Below are 8,142 nucleotides of genomic sequence, written 5' to 3' on the forward strand. Positions count from 1 at the left end.
CCGGCTGGGGGCTCAGGTCTCCCTGCGTCCCCGTCCCCGCTGCCTTCTCCGCCTGCTGCTGCTGCTGGGCTGGCTGTTCCCACCGCCACCGTGCTGCTGCCGTGGAACAATGCACGGAGGCGCGGCGGTGTCTGGGGAGAGGCGGGGCCCTTCCTGGCCCTGCGGGTCGGGATGAGTTGTCTGTTTCTCCAGCAATGCTGGAAAAGCCGGGCCGGAGAGGTGTGACTGTGACTGTGACGGGGGGGGGGGAGGGTTTCAGCCTGTGGTTTCCCAGCATGTGTCTGTGACGTGTGTGTATGCAACAAAGGGTGTGTGTGAGTGTGTGTATACAGCAGGATAGTTGTGTGTTTCATTCTGTGTGCATGCTGTAACTGTCTGTAACAAGATGTTTGTGCAAGTAACTGTGGGTAACGACAATGTATGTGTGTGTGTCTGTATGGACTAGGGAGTGTTAATTACGTGTATGATAAGATGGGTATATAGTCAATTTATTGTGTATCAGGAAGCATGTGTGTTTACAAGTGTGTATAATTGTGTGTTTAAAACTGTACATACCCCAATACACACACAATCACACAAGTGTAACAAATTGTGTGTATTTGGCCTTGTGTATATTAGGACATGTTTAACTGTGAGGGGAACTGGATGTATGTGACTGTGTGCGCACAATGGGATGTGTGTTTACTTTTGTTTCAGACAAGGTGGGGGAGGTAATATATTTTATTGGACCAACTTCTGTTATTCTGTTGTTGATCCAGTAAAAGATATTACAGCCCCCAGCGTATCTCTCTAATATGCTGGGACAGACATGGCTAAAACATAAAATGATGCAGTGTTGTTGAACAGGATGTGTAGATGTGTGTGTACCATTCAAATGTGCACAGTATGTGTATACAGTAGCACAAATTCAGGTCCCTTTGAAGTCAATGGGGGATTTGCCATGTAACCAATATTTTTCAATGGGATCAGGCTCTGAGCCAGCATGTATGTATATGGAGTGAGTGTAAGCATACATGTCAATTTCTTTCTAGAGTTTGCATATAATGTATAAACTAGATTTGATGGCATATGTACCACCATGTGTCTAAACAATTTGACCTTGATCCACAAAGGGACTTAGTCATTGCAACACTGAACATAATGGCACCTTTTAGACACCTAAAAAATCACAAAAACAACACTGCAATACACAGTACCTGAGTTAGGTGCTTAGGTTCCCTATGCAATAAATGGAGAGAGATAGGAAAGCAATCCACAAAAGCTAGCATGCTTAGAGGGAAGCTGCTTAATCTAGCCAATCCCTCCCTGCTTTGGCAAAAAAGCGGAAATGTTATTAATAGGAAACAAAGGAGGTGAACCAAGATAATTTAAAACATTAGCAATCTTAATCCATATTGACCCAAGTATGGCAGGAGAATGAGTTGTTTAAAAGACACATAGATCAGATTTGGAAATAATTGGAGGGGGCGGGAATCAGTTTTTCCCTTTAAAATGGTGAATTGTTTAATTTCCAAGCAATGTTGTGTTGCATATCACCACAGAATCAGATTTTCAACTCTCGGGAACATGTTTAGATAAGCACTGAGGCACTCCCCATGGTGATGAGCACCATAAAAATATCTATAAATAGGTTGCATCTATAAACTGGATGTCAGATTTGATATTTGGGAAAATGGAACAATGAGGAGTGCAGTTGAGCCTCTCTACAAATAAGATTTTTGTAGGATTGATTTTATTTAATTGAATGGTTCTTGCTCACTTACCATTGGCATTGCTCCAGAATCATTTCCTTTAATACTTGTGTTCTTGCAGACAGGAAGATCAGGATTTCCCTAAACATACTTCTCTTATTGATTGGCACAGCAGGAAAGTGGGTGAGAAGAAAAAAATGCCAGCCAGAGAAGGGATGAAAATACCATGCCCAAGTCTTTTTAAAGCCTTTGCCCCAGGGCATGATTTATTGTTTGAAACAAAGGACTTAAACAGCACCATAATAAAACAACACAATTAAGGGATTGTCTTCATTGCAAAGTTAACTTGAGTGTTGCCCCTAATTTGAGTCCCATCCACACACACAGACAAACTCTGAACTGGAGGATGTTTAATCTAAAGCTCAAGTTATCACAGCTCATCAGTGGCTAACATGACCACTCTGTAATATGGACACAAGCTAACTTCACTCTAGTGCCTCTAGGCCTCCAATCCCTTCCCACAATTCCTACCATCTGCCCAGAAAGGACAGACATTCTCCCACAATTCCCTGGGAAAGAATTCATAAAGTTGCTATGCTTACTGCAGTGCAAAGAACCATGGGACAACCCCCCAGAAACACTAGCAGCACACACAAGGGGGTGCAGCACCAGTGTGAACACAACAGCTTGTGTATTATTTTGCAATGTAGCTATTCTCACTTGAGCCAGGCAACTGGAGCATAGGTACTTCAGTTAACTGCAACAAAGAGAAACTCTGACAAATGCTGACTATATGCCCCAGAGGCACAGCCTCCCTCCACCTACCAAAAAAAAAAAAAAAAAAAAAGAGAGAGAACACACCCTTCTGCTTAGCTTTCTTTTTCTTATATACCCCACCCAGCTACATGATAGGCTGGGATCTTGTAAACCTTTGAAGGCTGCTGCTTCACTTTGTCACAAGGACATTCAGATAGGAATTCTCAGGCTACATCTACACTACAGGGGGGGGTCGATTTAAGATACGCAAATTCAGCTACGCTGTAGCTGAATTCGACGTATTGCAGCCGACTTACCCCGCTGTGAGGACGGCGGCAAAATCGACCTCCGCGGCTTCCTGTTGACGGCTCTTACTCCCACCTTCGCTGGTGGAGTAAGAGCGTCGATTCGGGGATCGATTGTCGCGTCCTGACGGGACGCGATAAATCGATCCCCGAGAGGTCGATTTCTACCCGCCGATTCAGGCGGGTAGTGTAGACCAGGCCTCAGGCACATAAAGAGGTCAAATAGCTCTCCAGGCTACTTTCTACTGGAAACTAATGAAAGGTTAGAAAAATATGCACTTAGTAGAACCAAATGGAGGAATATATTCAATTTACAATTCTTTCTTTACCTAAAGATGTGAGCTTAAAAAGTTAATTAGAAAGTATTCTTAAACATTATAATTTGAAAGATCTAGCTAAAAAAATATCCTTAAAGCTCATTTATTCTTCAACTACAATACTGCCTGCTATTCTGTTCTGTATTTAGTATTCTGTATAATATCAGGTTGTGACTCAATGTAAGCCCTTTGGGGCTGGGAACCAGTTTCTTGATTGCCACAGCTCACCAACTGAACAAGTCTGTGTACACCAGTAGTGCAATAAGAATATGTATTTTGGTAGAAATTAAACAGTTAACTGTAATATGCATATTATACTTACAATCTAGGTATTAAAAGGGTGTTACATTCTTAAAATAAATACTAATTATACAACAGTATTTTGCAGAAAAAAATAGCTGCTGCATTACCTGGAGAAGGAACAGGGGCTTTTCTTTGAGGTGTTGGAAGAAAATGTAGGGTACTGAAAACAAATATATTTTATTCAGTCATCCAGTGTAAAATAGTGAGGATGTGGATTCAGGAGATTTCCCTGTGTTCCTACAGACTTTCTGTGTGACCTAAGCACTTAGACCCATATCTAAGACCCAAATTGCAAAGGAGTATAAGCTAAAAAAAAATCATATCAATAATGTGATTGCTATTGAGAAAATACACAATATATTTAAAGTAAAAGCAATGTAAGAATCATCGGGATACCAAAGACAGAAGTGAAAAATTGTAAAAGACACAAAAATAAACAAGAAAAAAGTTCCCAAGTATTTAAAGAACAAGAGGTCAGTGAGAGAGACTTCAGGCCCCTTGTGACACTATTGGGAAAACATGACAGATGTTGCTGAGAAGCTAAATGTTTTCTTTACCTCAATAAGGAAAATGATAAAAATGTGCTAGGAGTGGATATATATATTTCCCAGGGGCAGGAAGTTTGGGGCCCAATCCTGCACTCTTCACTGAGGAAAAACTCTCATTGACTGTAAGGAATGCAGGACAGGGACCTAAAAATGACCTGTGAGTTTAACAAAAGGTAAAAAACAGATTAGAACAAAGGTTTTCCAAACTGTGATCTAAGAAACATCAATTGGAGAAGATTCTACCATGAGGCACCTCTAGGTGGTGCAAAATCTTAAGTGTGAATATGCAGAACCACTTGAATTAACTACGAATACTTTTTTGATGGACAAGCACAATAAATAATGCCTCTCCCAGACTCTCATAAGTGGTTACTTTGGTGAGAATAACTTACCAACTTTAACTCTGTGTGTGTGAATGCTGTATACTACACATACAAAAGAGAAAAGAAATCACGTCATGAACTCCTTAAAGGCAGCCACTTCTGGGGTTGACTACTGTACCACTATATAACCATTTCACCCTTTAAGACATGAAGGGTCAGGTTTTCAAAAGTGTTCACCTTTGACTTCGGTATCTACATGAAGTGGCCAGATGTTCAAAAGTGCTCAACAGCAAGGAGCTTCAACAGGAGTTGCTGAGGGCTGAGAACTTTTGAAAATCTGCCCAAAAGTAAATAAGACTCATGTTGTCAAATGAATTTGTAGAGTAGCCTAAGGCTGACCTCACTTTGTGCACTTTGTAAGTGCCCTCAAATGGGCCAACTTGATGAGATAATTGATTAAGCACCAGGTGATTAACCAAAGTAACAAGGGGATTTAGCTCATCAGCTGAGGACAGGTAAAAAAAGAGACAGGACAAGGTGCGGAGAGAAGTCTAGAAGGAAGGTTCAGAAAAGCCCTGGATCTCAGGCTACCTCTACACTACAACAGTTGGGCCAGGTCTACACTACCACTTACTTCAGTATAACTTATGTTGCTCAGGGATTTGAATAAGCGAGAGCTCTTCCGTCAGCTTAATTACTCCACCTCCCACAAGAAGCTCTCATGCCGACATAGCAGAGTCCACTAGGTTGGTATAATTTACGTCGCTCAGGGGTGTGAAGGACAAGCACTTAGGTAGCAAATTGTAAATAAAGCATATGAACCTATGCAGGAGTGTGTAAGGACTGTTTCCAGCAAGGCATCCAGAGTGAGGGCACCTTGCCTGTGACAAGTGAATGTAAGTAATATAATTACAAAAAATTCAATTAGTCCAAAATCCTCTGACTTGTTTCATTACAATATTTTGATTAGATTTCCATGGGACAGTCTGAAATGAATGTTTCTGCTCTAGCCCTTCATTGTACAAGGCCACAAGAAGGATAACTTCCGTTCAAGGATCTCAAAGTGTTTTACAAAGATGAAAATTCTCAAAATTACTGTGTGACACTGTACTAAAGGCAGTTAATATTGTAACCCCAGTGCTATTCAGACTGTGGTCCATCACTTGCTGGCTGGTTGCATGGCGTAAAATCGTTTCCTCTTGCTAAATCACTTTAAAGAAGCTAAATGTATATTCAAATATATGGAAAAATAACCTTAGACAAGTAAGGGATGCTACAGGGATGTTCAGGAATTGTGTTATATCCTCCTATTTACATTCTCTCTGTTCATATGTAGTCTACACACTGAAAAAATTGACAGGTAGCCGTGTTAGTCTGTATCAGCAAAAACAAGGAGGAGTCCTTGTGGCACCTTAGAGATTAACAAATTTATTTGGGCATAAGCTTTCGTGGCCCACGAAAGCTTATGCCCAAATAAATTTGTTAGTCTCTAAGATGCCACAAGGACTCCACGTTGTGGTTTTTTTTTTTGAAAAATTTGAGAGCCCCTGATGTAACTGCTTTTAATTGAGTTAAATAGGGCAGAGTGAGGCTGGAGTGATTCAGTAACTAAGTCAGGAACAGACGTTGAAGCCTGACTTCCATTCCCCTGCTACAATCACTAAACAAAATTGTTAGGTAAGAACCCTACCTGAGGGGTAAATGGCAAGGAAGAGGCCTTATGTATCCAAGGCTAGAGTTTTAAATTAATTTGGGAAATTTTGGATAGAGCTGTGTGAGGAGAGAGGAGGAAATATTACAGCTATAAAACAAAGAGCAATACAGAAAAGGAAGGCCTAATCAGACTCCTTTGCTTATAATTCCTCTGTCCAAGTCAACAGTATTAAATAGATTACCACACTCTGTAGCAGTTCCTTTAAATGATAGATCTTTTTCGCAGTGCATGTACCTTTAAGTCTGTATCAGAGACTACAAACAAACAATTTGATTAATTTCAAAACATTTTTCTAAGAAAATATTCAAATAAGTTGTTTCCCACTCATTAGTTACTCAGTTCCACTATATATATTCTTGAAGGGAACTCCTTAAAAGGAAATTTGACAGGGCACTTAGCGCCTGTTTAACAGACTGAAAGAAGTTCAATATCTATCTTAAGTATTTAGGTCACAAATCACCACAGATATAGGCATATAAAACCTCCACAACATTAGTAAGCAAAAATATAAAGGGATTTAAAGGTGTACTTTGCCCATAGCCATCCTATAGCTGGATTACTTAAATTTACTTATCATTAAATTAAATTACTTAAATTACTTCCTCCCTTTTCTGATTCTCATTCCCTCTTCCTCTTGTTTTCCTCCACTAAAGCCTATGACAGTGAGCATTGAAGAACATTCCACTTAACACAGGAGGGGTTTCTTTTACAGTGAAAAAGAGGAGATTAAGATTTAAGTAATATAGGTATTCCCGAGGCTTTTATGAATGACATTGATCTTATGGTCACGGGTCATCATTGTTAGAAATGTACAACTAGAACTGTCCATTGTACTGTAAGGTAGTCATTCTTTTCGGACACTAATAATAGATGTAATCCTGTCAGCAGGCATACAGTTTACAATGCTGTTTCAGCTGACAAATGCTGAATTCCCAGGGTGTGGCTTGGATAAATTTATATGAGTGCATGGTTCTACAAGATTTTCATAAAGCTACATAGAGTACTTATTCTCCTGAACATTTTGTGGAGCTACAGGTAGGTACTACAACAAGTATGGCATTTTGTAATTGACCATACCATCTGTCCATTATAAAGAGCAGGAGCTCTTATACAAAATATATATCTTATTATAGCATCTTTTTGAAATCCTGATACAGAACTGTTCACAATCTGCCTGCTATATGTAAACAATTTCCACACACAAATTCCCTTTCTCCCAAAGACGCGAATCATTATGGAGAAGCAGTAGCCTCTGCATGGTTCAGGTTGTAACAAGCTTTCATTATAAAGTCTTATTTTAGCATCCCTATAATTTTGGAGATGTGTTTGGGCCAAAATTTCAACATTTACTCTGAAGGCAAAAGACTTCTGCAAAGCAGGAAGAAAATTTGTCGAACTATTTTTGATTTATAGGTCGCAAAGAAATTGCCCTGAATTTGAAATTCTGACTTTCAGCTGACATTCTTTGTCTTCCTCTTTCTGAGAAATAGCTTGTTACTACCTTTTCAACCTTTCCAAATAGTTAAATCTCCTGGGAAAATTCATGCAGTTCTTTATACTTAATAAGAATGTGTTTGCTTATTATGTGGACATTATAACATTTATTTAAGCACTTGGGTTTTGTAAATAATGTGATAAGTACAATGTTTGCCATTTATTTAGAAACCTGAACTGGTGTTGGAAATGATAAGTGAAGTCTTGATCCCACTGAAGTGAATGGCAAAACTCCCACTGTCTTCAATAGGGTCAGGATTTCACCCTACGTTTTTTGGCTTTGAATTAGTAATAGGCCCACTTTCATAATAGTGTCTAACCAATTTTCATACCAAACTAATTTAAAAGTATTGCTAAATCAATGCAAACTAATTCAGAAAACACTGCATTCAGACAGATGCTTTTTTTGGTAATATGACTTAAAACCTTTAATTTTGGATTAACAGATGTACAATGAATGGAGAGTATATTCTGAAAAGGAAATAACCAAATTAACATTTCAATTGTAATAATATTTTTTGTTTTTTCCCCCACAGTATAAAAGGAAATTTCTTAATGAACCAAATCCAAAATTATGTCCGTTCTCTACTCAAACAGATTCAATGTTTGTATGATTTATGGGATTCAAGGGACAAACCCTAATTCAAACAGACAAAAGTAAATGTGAAAATGCGGTACTGAAAATTGTTAA

This window comes from Emys orbicularis, chromosome 2 (genome assembly GCF_028017835.1).
Source record: "Emys orbicularis isolate rEmyOrb1 chromosome 2, rEmyOrb1.hap1, whole genome shotgun sequence".
Taxonomy (NCBI): domain Eukaryota; kingdom Metazoa; phylum Chordata; order Testudines; family Emydidae; genus Emys; species Emys orbicularis.